Genomic DNA, 15,000 nt, shown 5'->3' with positions numbered 1-15,000 from the left:
ACAGACGCTCGTGGTGTTGGGGGATGTGCCTCTCCTGGGACGGGCCTGTGGCGAAGGTCGGGGGGCCGCCCCGTGCAGACAGCGTTGATTAAAAAACGAGCGGGTGCACAGGTGGGGTGAGCGTGGGGCTGGGTGGAATGTTTGCTGAAATCTGGCGTTGACTGTTGTCTGAGGGCACGGTTAGCATGTTTCTCCAGGCCTGTCACACTCCCACAGTCCCTCCGAGATAACAGATGATTTCACACTCGCTCACTATCACAACTTTAGACCGGTCACACATATTTTTCTCCCATTATCAAATGTAGCCTTTTAAAAAGGGGGCCAAACGTCCATACTGTGCAATAAATTATATGCAGTAATACAAAAATGTGCGGTAATGACGGGGTAGTCTGAAATTACTTGGGTTGATGAAGTGCCGTTTGGTCTTTGTGGAGCATCCAACGCAGAGCTTGGTTCCAGCCAAGCACTCCTCTGTCCCCGCCCCCATCCCCCACCCATACCCAAAACTCCCCAAAGACACACCCCTTCAAGTGGAGGCTTCTTCAACACTCCCTCTTTTCTCTTGACACTGATGCATTCCGACTGGCTGCGTCTCCCCAAAGAGATCTCAGTGATGTTCATCCAAAAGATAAAAGATATATTGTACACTAAATTTAATTGCCTGCAGCTAGGCTACCGCTGCTTGTTGCGTAATTGCTTTATTTAATCTAGTGTCAACCTTAATATTTATCTCTGTGAGTGCGGTTCGAAATATGCACAGATACCATAACTGTACGAAGAACTGCATTGCTTTCCTAGCCTCTTTATTGTTGCAATTATTCCAGCCACATACTGCTTATGTTGCTTCTGACATTATACCACGTGGGAGAAAATGCTGGTTTGGCCCAAGTGGAATTGTGGGAAATTGCTCTGGAGAAAAAAAGTTTTGAACAGAAACCGTTAAAGAAAAAAAAGGTCTGAGAGCGAGTGGGCGAGCTGCCTGGGGGAAGCAACCTGCGGCAGCGAATCACAGGGAGGGGAAGGCGGGAATGGGGGGCGTGGTCTCTCCCTGGCTACAAGGCAGGGAGGTCCGTGTGGAAGGCAGCAGAGCAGGGCCTGCTAAAATGGATCTGTGGATCTGTTTCCTCAACATGGGGGAAGCTTGCGCTTCGGAGACGCAGCCCGATCTTACGCTGCTTCTTGGCTGCGAGCGCAGACTTCCACCTAAACGGTCGGGCTTGGCCTCCCTCCAACCATGACTTGCGTTCAAAGAGCTTACCATTCACACAAACCCATCTGGACATGTCTGACGGTTTATTCGAGCGGGAAATCGTCCAAGGTCTCTACATCTCTCTCGGTGTCTTTTTTTTTTTTTGGATGGCTGTAATCACTTCAGTGAGCACAGCCATATAAAACTGACAATCACACAGGTGGATTGAAATCTCCAAATGGCACACACTTTGAAAGCGCAATGAGCCTCAGTGGTACGGTTGACTGAATCCTGGTCGAGCAAATGCTCATATTTCTTAATGAAAGCAAGCCACACCTACACAGAAGACTTTTGAGTTCCTACGACGGAGAGAAAGCTGCAGAGCTCCATACTGAGTAAAGTTGTGTGAGAACATACGCCCTGCCCACTCCCCCCAGCCACTAGTTGGCCCTAAGCCGTCCCAACGCAGGTTGGAGCAGGCAGAGAGGAGCAGGGCCACTCCCCCTCCCCACCCCCACACGCAGGCTGCGAGTGTCAGCCGATAGCCGGCTAAAGTAAACAAGCCGGGCAGCGCGAGATAGTGCACCCGAGGAATGGGTCGTTTAAATATCTCATCTCCCATTGGCTGGAGCACAGCCAGTGGAATGGCAGGCCAAGAGCTCGACACGCAGGCCACAGGCTGAACTCCTGCAGGAGTGCGAAGGCAAAAAAACAAAACCAGAAGGGCCGCTCTGTGGTGCGGCTCTGCCGTTCGGGTGTCCCACTGGAGGAGGACAGGAAACTGGCGTGGGTGCCGTTTCAGTGTGTCTCAGCTCCACTGACCTGCTGGGGTAATGCACACATCGCTGGTCTGTGCCTGAGTGTGCTACTTCAAAAAACCCTCAGAGCCAGCAGAACGCCTCTTCATCGTACTGCTGCTGTAGTAATGCTTAGTCCCCCAAAGTGGACAAACATGTAATATATATTCTCACACACACATAAACACACACACAAACACACAAACACACAAACACACTTTTTTCAGGGTTGAAGAGAAAAGTGAGAGACTGAACAAGTGAGGTAGAGACAGACAGGAAAAAAGGAGGAGGAAGAGACAGAAAAGAGGGGGAGGAGAAGACAGGATAGGAGAGAAGACAGGAGGGAGGGAGGGAGTGAGAAGTAGGAAACAGGGCACTAGAGAGCCGGGAAAGCATTTTGTGGGGTGCGGGCTGCTTTTCTTGGGACAGGGTTCTCGCATGAGGCCCATATATTATTATTATTATAATCTTCTTAATGAGCAACATAAAGATGACTGTATTACAGCAAGCACAACTTCACATCCTGCCCGTGTTGGCAGCAGCTAGCTCACACTCACGCAAGCAACGGAGCAGCTGAATGGGGCTCTGTTTCCATTTGTTACCGTCTTTCAAATCCGTCCCCACCAACGGAGCTTTACGAGTGAACCACACCAAAAGGAACCTCTCCAAAATGTGGACACTGAAATATGTGTGGAAAAACAGATTTGAATTAAAAGCTGAAATAAACTTTGAGAAATGTTGGGAGAACATCCAGGTTGAGCCTGGCAGAGCAGGGGGTCGGAAATGAAGCATTTTATTTGTTCTAGGAAACTGAATTTGTGCACACCAGAGGCCATTTTCACATCTTTAACTCCCCACTTTTACATTTTGTTTGTATGTAACAGGTCACTACTGCTTCAACCACATTTGTTTTCTTTATTAACAGCTTAATGTGTATTTATTACTCTATTTCTTCATCCAGAATAATGTATATTATGTTGTATTGTTATGTTTTCATTTCAGTTTAAGGAATTGTTTTACTTCTGAAAGACATTTTAGGTTGCTATGAATTAGTCAACTAAGCAATTCCTCCACAGTAATGACTAACCAGTCACAAACAAACACAGTAGCCTATCACCAGTGAGGGAATGGATGCTATACCGATTCCGCTAAAGGAAATGTGAAAATATGTCCTCTATTAAAGAGGCACAGAGAGCTGGGAGACTTCTTCAGTTTCAGCAGTCAGACTCTCCAAAAACTGATTCATGGGTAGGCTACAGTTCACAGAGTCTGCAGTTCGAGGAAATGCTCCAAAACCTTGGTCCATACCTCAAAAAGAAAACAGGATGAAAGAGCACCTAGATCCAAAAGTCTGACATGGTGCTTTGATAGCCAAACTACTGTTGTGTAAGAAACGGTATTTAATGCATTGCATATCCTACTTATTTCGTGAAATATGAAGTAATGTCTTGTGTCATGTTACTGGTATAATAATATTCAGCTTCTGCATAGCCTTTTATGGTACCACAACTGCAAAAATCAAAACAACAAAATGCAATAAAGACAGCATTGTAAAAAATGTTTTAGCATGCAATAATACTGACCTTTAATCACTATCTTTCCTTGCCATACCGTGCTGATACCATGACAAAAAAGGTCATTGTTTGTAGAATGCCATAAAAAAGGTCATAAAATTAAACTAATTTAATTTCTGGAGATGGTTAGCCACCATAGCACAATAGTCCCAAGCTTGAGTCATGCAATGTAAGATAGTAAGGGATCTGGTACGATAGGTTATGATGTTTCACAATTACACACATTTTTCAAGATACAGATTCTCTGTGGTTTCATAGACTCTGTGCCAAGCCATTGAGATGAACCACTTTGCAATGCTGCAAAGCACATTTTTCACACAAGTGTGGCAGTTCAGAAGGAACAGCTTACTGGTGGGAGTGTTAGGCTGATAATTAGTGTCACACTAAATATAAAGACCCTCCTGAAGTCTGAAGTGGGCCTGCAAATAAGACAAAATCAATAACTAAAGAGAAGATGCCAGGAGAACTGATCCACTTCCTCCTGGTTCTCCACTCTTCCTTTACTCTAGATTAATTTACAAAGAACAACACCAGGAATACAGTCCACTGAAATAACATAACACGTTTGTTTTGCCATGTCTGCATGTTCTTAGGTCTGATCTTAGAGGAGAATAAATTACTTTAATACCAAGTACAGCACATTATCTGCACACAATCCCTACATCCCTTTTATAGATTTACATTAAGATAGATTTTATCTCAAAGTTGCCAATAATGACATAATGTTGCGTCAGCTGACCGAACAGTGAATACATTTTTAAAGGCCAGACCTAAATAAAGACACAGGGCTGAGGTTAATGCTTATCTTTGAAGAGACATCACCCCGCACACACTGTCCACATCTAAGACGGCACAGTTGTTGGGGAAATACATGGCTATATTTAACAGCAGCCTCGAGTTACTGATACAGCATAAATCAGCGGGATCCAGCACGCAGTGCCCGCGTGGATGCGCTGAAAATGTGCCGGTGTGATCCTGAGCTGGGCTGTTCTCTCCGCACCGTGCCCCAGCACACGTCCAGACGTGCCTGACCTTCTCGCTAGTCAGGTCAAAAACAAACCTCACTATGCCCATTTCTGCCGTTTTTTTAAAGAACAGTAGGCATCAACCTTTTTCAGACACACTCACAGAAGAAATGGATCCAAAAGGCTCCTCAGTGTCTCCATAGAGGAAACCTTTCTAGTTCAAGGGTTCTTTCTCAGGCAAAATGTTTCAATTTGGGAGCTTTCATACGTACCATTGATGGATCCATAAACAATTAAAAAGGATTCCCCTATGGCAGGGGTGTCAAACTGAATTCCCAGGGGGCCGCAGTATCTGCAGGTTTTTGTGGTTACCTTTCAGTCAGCTGTCAATTAAGGCCTTAAGAACAAGGTGTGTGGATTCTTTAGCCAATTAAAGACTTCAATGAACCAAAGGTGCCGGTAACAACCCGAAAACCAGCAGACACTGCGGCCCTCCAGGACTGGAGTTTGACACCTGTGCCCTATGGAGACAAGGCAAACAATCCTTTCTGAACCAATTTTTGTATAGGAGTGTATGTCGAGAATATATTGAGTATAACAGCCATGACAAAGCCAGAGCTTTCACCAGGAAAACCATGATGCTTACCTACAAGTGGCTACTAAATTGTTGTACTCATATTGATGCATATCATTTACCTGGTTAAGATAGTATAAACCAGTGAAAATATTCAGCACATATCCCTTCACACATACTCCATGTAGAACACAGCAGATGACATGTACTACCTCAAACAGACAGCTGAAGGGAGATACTCGCTGTCACCCAGCCCCCGTAACACACACCCATCACAACCCGTCTGTTAAATCAATCTTACCACCTTGGGGAAACATCAGCAAGTGGTTTCAGGAAGTACATGTGTGTCACGTTGCCTAACAAGAGGGGAAAAGCAGAATAATCCTGCCCAGTGTAAAAAAAATAAAATTACTTTTTTCTCCAAACCCAATCCTATTCTGTCTCATGGGAGCACTGTGCTTAACTGGCCTCCTGTTGTCCTGTCTCTGATGGCTCCTTATTGCACCTGTAAACCAAGAATGAGATGTTCTGGCTTGGTGCGTTTTGGTGAAATTCAAGGGTTTTTTCTGAAGGAATCCTAGCCTGGCGAGCTCAGGCTGTCTGCTTAAAGAATGAGAGGGTGGGGTTCCATTAAAAGGCCCAGGCCTGGGGCAAGGGCCTAAGGCCTGGGCAGGGTTTGGTTATGCAGTGCTGATCAGTGCTCTGCTTTAGACACCCAATTGGTATGGTTCAAATTCAGGTTGGGGCCGTTTACTTTAATAAACAAGTACTTGGAACATGTAGTTGGAAAATCTGTTTGTTTTTTTTGTCTCATGAAAACTGCAAGGTGCAACCAATATACAAAAAAATGTAATCAATATCTTTTTTTATATTTCTCCAATGGTTTGGTTAATGAATCAACATCCTAGAGGTTAGAATGTTGTAGTCATTAGAATGTTGACTAGCAAGTGAATCCTGTTATAGTTTGAAGCTTTCGTTTCCTGATAATTACATGGAGCCAAAAGCAACATTAGCCTTATTTCCCTGGTAATTTGGCATACAGATAGATTGATATAGACTTGTAAAGATGCCTTCATATTTGCTCTGTAAAGCATCTTTATCACAGTGCCTCAGTAAAAAATGGTACACAAATAAAATTTTACTGAATATTTTGTATTTTGAGAAAAACACAAGAGAAAAAAATGCAGTACAATCAACCATTTGTACATGCTTTTATTTTCTTGGCCTAAAATCAAATACTGTTATTTGCACTTGAAACAAGGTTGAATCCAATGTCTCAGAGTTTTCCATATGTTTTAATAAATAGATTCCCTTTTAAAGCAGCGTATAAAATGCTTCCTTTTAAAGCAATAGTGAGTAAACACTTAGGACAAATAAGCATGCTACCACTTACAGAAGAGTCCCACCCCTAGTCCAAATCTGCAAAGTAATCTTCAACCCACCTCCCCGCCCCCCAACCATCCCAAACCAATGGCCCTGTGCCTTCACTTTCCTCTGCCCCTGGTCTGACCACTGCTGTGACCACCTCTAATTATAGACCCCCACCCGTTTCCCCCATGGAGTTACATAATACATCACCACCATCCAGAATATATTTTCCCTCTCCAAATTCTATATATAATGTCATAAAAATGAACTTGCATTCTACGTGGTCATTAAGGAGGGGGGGGAAATCACAGTTCCGTCTGCTTTACAACTATAATAAACTACAATTTGTAAAGTAGACTCATTGTTATCTAATGACCAGGCTAAAAAAGAGAGCGATTTGTGGCAATAGACAGGTTTGGGGAGAATATCAACAGCCCAAGGTACCTGAGGACAAATGGTTATATGAGCTGTTTTGTAGTTGCAATGACAACAGCTGAATGTCTCTCCTTGAGTGCTAAACTCCAGCAACAAGATTCGACTTCAGAGGAAGACATCCCGCTTCCAGCTTGGCAACAGCACATAATCTAATCCGAATCCTGTGCAATGTAACACTCCGTGAAAGCAGGAAGTGCAGTCGAAACAGGAAAAACAACCAGCAAACAATTGCCTTACTGCCCATTTATTAAAGCCTCAAGGTTACACTGTAACTATGGAAACATATCCACCAATGAGATAACAGTTGCTATGTGCCTTTTTCATTTAAAAGTGACCACAGTTTTTCAGCAAATCAGATGCAAGCATGCACGCCCACGCACACACAAGGACACACACACATACACAGCACATAAACAGTGCGCTTCCTGTTGCGGCTGATGTATGTGCCTGCAGTGGACTCAAATTTAGTATGACTTTTCTCAAGGTAATTCCTTTACAACATTTGGCAATGCCAAATTATTATTGGCATATTAATAATTAAAAGGCAGTTGTCTTATCCAAGTATAGGAACTGAATGTAAGAAAACAATGAAAATCAAATAACATACTCAATATAATTCAACCATTGTCAGCTGTGAGCATATCCTGTTTCAAACTTTCCATCAGCAATACATGGGAATGCAGCATCAAAAAAAAAACGTTCTTCCAAATGTGCTAGCTTGCAGTTTGACGGAAATGCAAAAGCTGTCTGGCAAAAGCTGTTTAGCATTGTGCATTTCATCATACAAGTCAGAAAAGTACTGTACATCATTTGCTCATTATGCAAATCTTCACTCTTACAGTTACTAGTCTATTTGCATGTATTTGTTTATTCATTTATTTATTTATTTTTTCACCAAAGTTATATAATTATAATTAATCTGACATAATCCTGCAGCATGTGCACGCTGGCTAACGGCTGAGATTAGAGAATTGAGCGGTATCTGCCCACAGTGTGATGCTCTGGTCTCAGGCTGAAGGGAAGGCAGCAGCTGAGAGACTGAAGGGCTGCAGATTGCCTGTGTGGGCTGGTAACCTCTCAGAGCATGACCTCATTGCTGTCGTCACACATGCTCCAGTTCGCCCTGCCCCCGCTGTTTACAGCAGCTAGCGCCTTAGCCTCCACTCCGCAGTGCCCTGGAGATCCAACCACCCAGCCCTGACAGTGCACACAATACACGCAACCAAAACACGCTGATGCAAGGAGCTAATCCTGGCCCGTGAACAGCAAGCTGCATAATCAGTGTTATGATCTAAAGAGCCAATCCCATGTGCTGTACAGCTAGCTGCATAACCAGGGTGTGATGATCTAAAAATACCAACCCTGAGGCCTTGGTGGCGACACACAGAGCCCAAGCTTGGAGAACCACAGAAGAAGACTACCTGGATCAACACTATGGCCAGTCTGAGGAATGACACCTAAAAAACTTGCTACTTAATCTGGGCCAACAGTTTCCAACAGAGATCCATCTTGGACTTGGCGCAACGCGGCTATAACCCAAACACAAGTGTCTTCGCTAGTTTCAGACAGACAGTTGTCATTTTCCAAACCAGTGCATACGCTGTTAAAACAGCAAATGACCATGTGCCCATGTGAGCGGGTTAGTCTTAAAGTGAGGTGTGGTCATGGTGATTGCCAGCTTATTGCTATTTTGACGTGGCTGAGAGCATTTGCATTATGACAAATCAAACCCTTCTCTTAAGTCGTGTCATGGTTTCATTACTTAATTGAGCAATATTAAGATAGTAATGTGCCTATATAGGCGGGTGTGCAATGCACTTAGATAAACATATGGGCACCATGATATTAGCAATCTGCCAGGGGCAAACATAGTGGCTCAGAAGGGAATTAAAGATGACTCATTGACACTTATTGGTTTATTGCACATTACGTCCAAGTCACATTAATTAATTAAGCGCTTGTGAACCGTGCACCTTACTTTGCACTTTAACTATCCCCCTTGAAACTAGCAAAACGGGGGCTGGCTACGCCCTAAATGCACTTGCCTGCTGCACTTCAGACCATGCGCTAAGACTGAGAAAACAGAGCCCTCAGCTCAATCTATACTCACTGAGCACTTTATTAGGTAGACCTGTACACCAGCTTGTAAATGCAAATATGTAATTAGCCTGTGGCATGTGGCAGCAACAGAATGCATAAAAGCATACAGACATGGTCAAGAGGTTCAGCTGTTTTTCAGACCAAATGTTGGCAGAAACGAGTTGTTAATGAGTGAGTTCAGAGAAGGGTCAGACTGATCCAAGCTGACAGGAAGGTGACAGTAATGCAAATAACCACGCATTACAACAGTGGTAAACAGAAGAGCATCTCTGAACACACAATGTGTCAAAGCTCTAGTGGATAGGTTACAGCGCCACTAAAAAAAATAAGTCTAATAAATACCTAATAAAGTGTTCACTGGGTGTATATTAACAGTGTGGAATTTGAAAAATTCCCTTATCTGGCACAGAAGCAAGACTGAAACTACAGGTGATGGAAAAGAAAAAAGTATTAAAGTATCACTTTAAACTTGGCAGTTCTGTGTGAAGGATTGGGACATAAACCAAATGAGCTTATATGGTGGAGATCAACACATCCATGGACTGGATGAAGATGGTATTCACAAGTGTTAGCCTTCTCTATTGTTACACGGAGCTTACTTTTGCTCAGATCAGCTTCTACTGTTCACTGCTCTAGTCTGTCCTTTACCTGTCAGTTAAGATGGTCCTGATTTTTTACCAGAAATGTAAAAGCATTGAACATACTCCTCAACACATATCATTGGGAATATGCCAACAAAAATTGAGGTAGTGGACAAGACTTCAGTGGTACTCCACTCCAGTAAACCGGAGAAATTCAGCAGCTTGCAAAAAACCTGTGGTGCAGCAGAAATGAACTATGTTCACTGTTCAACAATGCACATGCACTGCAAGCCAAACCCCAAGACCTTTCTTCCTTCCTCTTTTTCATTGATCAGCCCAAGATCACAGGCAGTGTCTCTGACACTTAAAAAAACAAACACGGTTCTGCTCGCTTAACTCTAATGTCATTTCATGGTGTCTTCTGTTGTTCTATTCTTGTGGTCTTGGTGCCAGCGCAATAGCAACATTACAAGATGGCTTCAGAAAGAAGAGAGTCCTGGTGGTAATATCAGGTGAACATTGGGGTTGAAGCAAACTCCCATGAGAGTGCGATCACATGTGCTTGCATACAGTATGTGCACGCTCGCATGTTTGGGTGTGTGTGCACCATACTTAACCGTGACAGCATGTGTTATGCTTTTTGCATGCACAAGTGAGTGCAACTAGTTCATTTTCATCACGAGTCACCCATGATAAATATATTCTGCATGAATGACATTTCACATTAAAGCTGTGGTACCGGCATCATTTTCATTACAGCCTATTGTCCTTCACCTATATAAAATAAAACCCTTTTTTAAATAAATGCATTGAAGCAAAAATAGAAATAAAGCAACAGTATATGTTCTAACTGTATTTCTGGTTCATTAAACCATAGCAAATACAGAAGTAGAGATTGGCTCCTGGCTAACTTCCTCTACCAGAGAGATCCATTTTCCCTCAGATGAATCAAAGATGTAAAATGAGGATTCCAATTCCAAATAAACACTTAATCCTGCAGCAATACTGTGACTTCATCAAATACTATTTACAGCAATGTGTAAAGATGAGAAGGATATCAATAAATCTGTCTGGAATCTTTGAATCACGACTGCTACATCTCATCTGCATACAGAAGATGCATTCCAAACAATAGATTGGTTGCTTGGCCATGTTCAAAGATAGAAGGTTGCAGTGGTGTAAAAAAGTGATCTCCATGCCAACTTTATTGAGGTAAATTGCAGGGCGAGACTTTGGACCCTGTCTGTGAACTTGTTACCCACTTGCAGGGACTCTCCCCATGCCTGTGGGCTGCAGCAGTGACTGCAGTACAATACATGTGCTGTGGTTTGCTCGCCTGTGCAGAGAGAGAGGGAGAGGGGAGGGCCATGGCAGACAAAAGAAAGAAGCCGATTTATGACCCAACATGACAGCGAACGGAAGCGCACAGGCTTGGGGTGAGACAGAATGTTCTCTATCGCTCGCTCACGACTGCACGTATCAACGCTGCCGTTCCCCCAAAGATCACGTGCTCTCGCAAAATCCATGTCCCTGGAGCCAAAGACGTATGGAATTCTATCGCTCCATAACATACGGTTCTGCGGATCTCTGGGGAATATTTTTTTTCTAGCCTGAAAGAAATCAGGACGGAGCCAGATAACTTATATGGTCATCCTAAAGCACGTTTCTCTCACTCACCATGAAGGCAACCGGACTTGCTTCCAAAAGTTGATCAAGCGAAGGGTTACATGATGGATGAGGTGAGAAGATTATATTATGGAAAGAAAGCCATGTCGGCGATATAAAACTTGCACTGTAAAGGAATTCCTATAGATTATGCGGCTGGCTGAGAAATTATCCTTATGGGAGACATTGGTGAGAAATTCTTCCCAGAAGGAGTCAAAAGTTTGCAGGGCTTAGAATTGGCTGAGTTGGTTTGGGAAAAGCTGAGCAGCATGGCAGACAACCATCTGTGAACGGAACCTGGGACATGTGAATTGTCTTAGGTCAATGGTCACACACATTCCTTCTAAAACAGAACTGGATCGAAGTTGAGGTCACCAAACACACATCAAAATACGCAATAAAAACTTCTCTACATTTTGCTGTGAAAACATGCACCTACACACATTTGCACAGACCTGCAAATACTAATGATTATCTAAACTCTATAACAAAATAATAAGCTGCTAAGCTAAACCTTTAATGAGAATAGTCTGTTATTTTCCTGCAACTGAATCTGGTAGAAGCTAACACAAGGCATGGAGTTACCTCCAGGACAAACCATTTAATAGTGACTATTCTAACAGTTTTAAAAAAGTGATGACCACTGGAACACACCACCAGAGGATACACATTATATTACAGCTATTTATCACATGATTTTATCCAAAGCAATGTACATTGATTAGGCAAAGCAGGGGCCAAAAACCCATTCTCACAGAAGCCCCATTTAAAGACACATTAATAAAATGGAAGGCTATTTTCATCAAGCTCAGAAACGTCTGAGTTTACATGCTTAAATGCAATGAAATATAAAGAAGATATTATTTATATTATATAATTATATATATTTATATTTATTTACATTATAGAATTTAAAAACAATGACAACAATACAGAAATAAAATTCAACCATCCCATTGGACTCCATCAACAAGTCCACTATCAATGTGGTTTAGTACTACTGTGCCTATGTACTCACGCACACACAGTTATATAACATAATGTGTACTATGAAGGTGATAGTGGAAGGAGAGCCCTGTACCTCAAACTAATGAGGGGTTAATCCTCTGAATTCCATCCCAGTACCAGTGGTAAAACCATGTCCCGGTTAAAGTGTGACATCGTATCTCCAGTAATGCAACTGCATATCCACCCCCCCACACACACTCGTACACACATGCACACATGCACATACATGCGCACGCACACACAGTGGCCCAAAAGGTCTGTAAGCCGTTACGGCTTGTGAAAGCGGTTTTAATATCGATGCTCTATTTTGAGTACTACTGAATGCTGTATCCAGCCAAAACCCTAGACGTTGGAAAATTACTCATGGACATACTGTTCCAAAGAAACAATGGCCTCACAGATAAATGTGTATCCATGAACACCAAAAATTCCTACAATTATATAGGCCTATTTAGAGTACCATTTAGAGAGTTGTGAAAAGTAGTACTACTGTGTACTGTATCTAGCCAAAAACCTGAATGCCGGGATATCATTCATGTGCACATTGTTAGAGCAAAACATGGCTCACAGAATGTGGATCCCCAAGCACCATTTACAAGGCCAACAAAACAGACAAAAAACATGCCGCCATACTCCAGAAAACCACGTTGGTTTGCAGTGAGATTCAACGACAAGTGCTTGGCGTAACATTGCTTTCAAGGCTGAACTGAAACTACAGAAAGTGGCAGCTGGTAGTCATGTCCATAAAAAAGAAGAAAAAAGAAAAAGAAAATACACAAAACATTTGATATCTGCTGCACATTATAGGAGTCGTAGATGTCTCACGTAACATTTCGACATTGGGGCACCGGGTCTTAAATAGATTCCAGTGGTATTTTATTTCAAGAAAATGTGGTCCATTTTTCCCCTCTCCTCTCTCACTCCTTCTCCCCAGAGGCGTACAATTATCCTGAACAGTACACAGTAAATACAGGCCTACATTATTTATGTGAGGGGATCTGTGCCGGCCTAAACCGGCACAAAACCTCCGAAGGAGAGGCGCGGGAGCCTGGAGCAGCACTGACAACAGAGCCACATGGAAAAAAAACACAAACACACAAACCGTAATTGCTTCCCCGGCTTTGTGTGGCCCCGGTTCTTTCGTTTATTTTTCTTAAAAACTACTAAGTTCTACAAGAAACTTGAGCTAACATCAGGGCACAACAGCTGTGGCCTCTTACTGAATGGATACCCCATCTAAACTTGACAAGGATAAACCTTAACCACAAAAATCCTACCTAAGTTTTTTTTATTAGTCATCCTCCCTTATGGTGGAGAAAGAAATCTCTATTCAGAAGTCCTTGTAAAATACACTTATACCTCTGTGTACTTGAATGTTGGCTTTGGAGCATGTTCGTGTGCGTTAGATACCGGCTTACCAACCTACCTACTGAATCAACCCCCTGTGCCATTTTGGCAAAATGCTCCACAGATGTTTCAAATCACTCCACTTCATTTTATTTTATTTTTTAAAGACCACAGACACCAAAATTAAGTGTCTGAAGTGTGCAAAAAAAACCTTGAGAAGCCTGAAGCCTTCTGTGACAATGTGCTTTGGACAACAAAGAAACCAAAATTGAACTTTTTAGCCACCACCAAAGAAGGTATGTTGGGACAAAAAAGGGGGAAGCCTTTGTAGAGAAGAACACCTTGCCAACTGTGAAGCATGGAGGTGGATCCATTATGCTTTGGGGGTATGTGGCAGATGGGGGCACAGGAAATATTGCGCGAGTGGAAGGAAGAACAGATTCCACCAAATATCAATAAATTCTACATAATGTTCAAAGGTCAGTCCAGACATTCAAGTTGAAGAGAGACAATGATCCTAAGCATACCTCAAAATCAACCATGAAGTACCTCCAGGAAAGACGGATGAAGGTTTTGGAATGGCCACCACAGTCGCCAAACTTGAATATTATTGAAAATCTGTGGAGAGAAGCTAGAAGTGTTCTGCCAGGAAGAAAGTGGAAAAATTGCAAAAGCGAGAATTGAAAGACTCTTTGCTGGTTACAGGAAGCGTGTACAAGCTGTTACAGTTTCCCAAGGAAGAGCTACCAAGTAGTAACTGACAGGGTTCCCAAACCTTTGCACAGGGCCTTTTTCCTTTTTTTATTTTTATTTTGAAACTGTAACAAATTTTAATAAAAAGTAATCTTGCTTTAAAATTTAAAGAAATGTTTAACGTTGTACCATTTAGAGGTCAGGTTCGCTTCTGTTCACTTAGATAATAATGGAGCAAATAAAAAGGATTTTTTTTGCTCCATGTCCATGATATTAGCATCAACATGAGATCAGCACATTTTGTTTAAAAAAATGTTGATGCCCCTGAGTATTTTGAATATATTGTTCCCCCAAAAAAGTAAAAAAGTAAAGAAAAAAAAAAGAAAGAGAGATTATGATACAAAAAATATGGCAGGCAAAAAACAGCTGATCTCAGGACGATCTCAGGACAATCCCAGAACGGCGATACCTTAAATGACTGCACCGGAGGGGGAATGCAGAAGAAGGGTACATCTGTTCTTTGCCATTATTAAAGGCCCAATGATATTTCTTAGTTAACGGAAGGGATTTTTATACACACTGTAAACTTTTTAAATTATAGTACAATAATGAGTATCTGTATATAAAGTATACGAACAACTATTCATGACAAATAGTCATTAATAATTTTCAGTGACAAAATGTCTCTGATGATTTGGTAAGTA

General features: G+C 42.3%; 1 protein-coding gene across 2 annotated transcripts in view; it reads right to left on the bottom strand.

Moving 5' to 3' along the window:
* LOC133139030 (zinc finger protein 704-like) overlaps positions 1-15,000 on the bottom strand; it is a 41,286-nt gene that overhangs the window by 16,181 nt on the left and 10,105 nt on the right. The gene's annotated exons all lie outside the window — the stretch shown is intronic.

Source organism: Conger conger, chromosome 10 (assembly GCF_963514075.1).
Source record: "Conger conger chromosome 10, fConCon1.1, whole genome shotgun sequence".
Lineage (NCBI taxonomy): Eukaryota > Metazoa > Chordata > Actinopteri > Anguilliformes > Congridae > Conger > Conger conger.
Note: the sequence above shows the minus strand (reverse complement) of the source record. Positions and strands in the feature narration are given on the sequence as shown.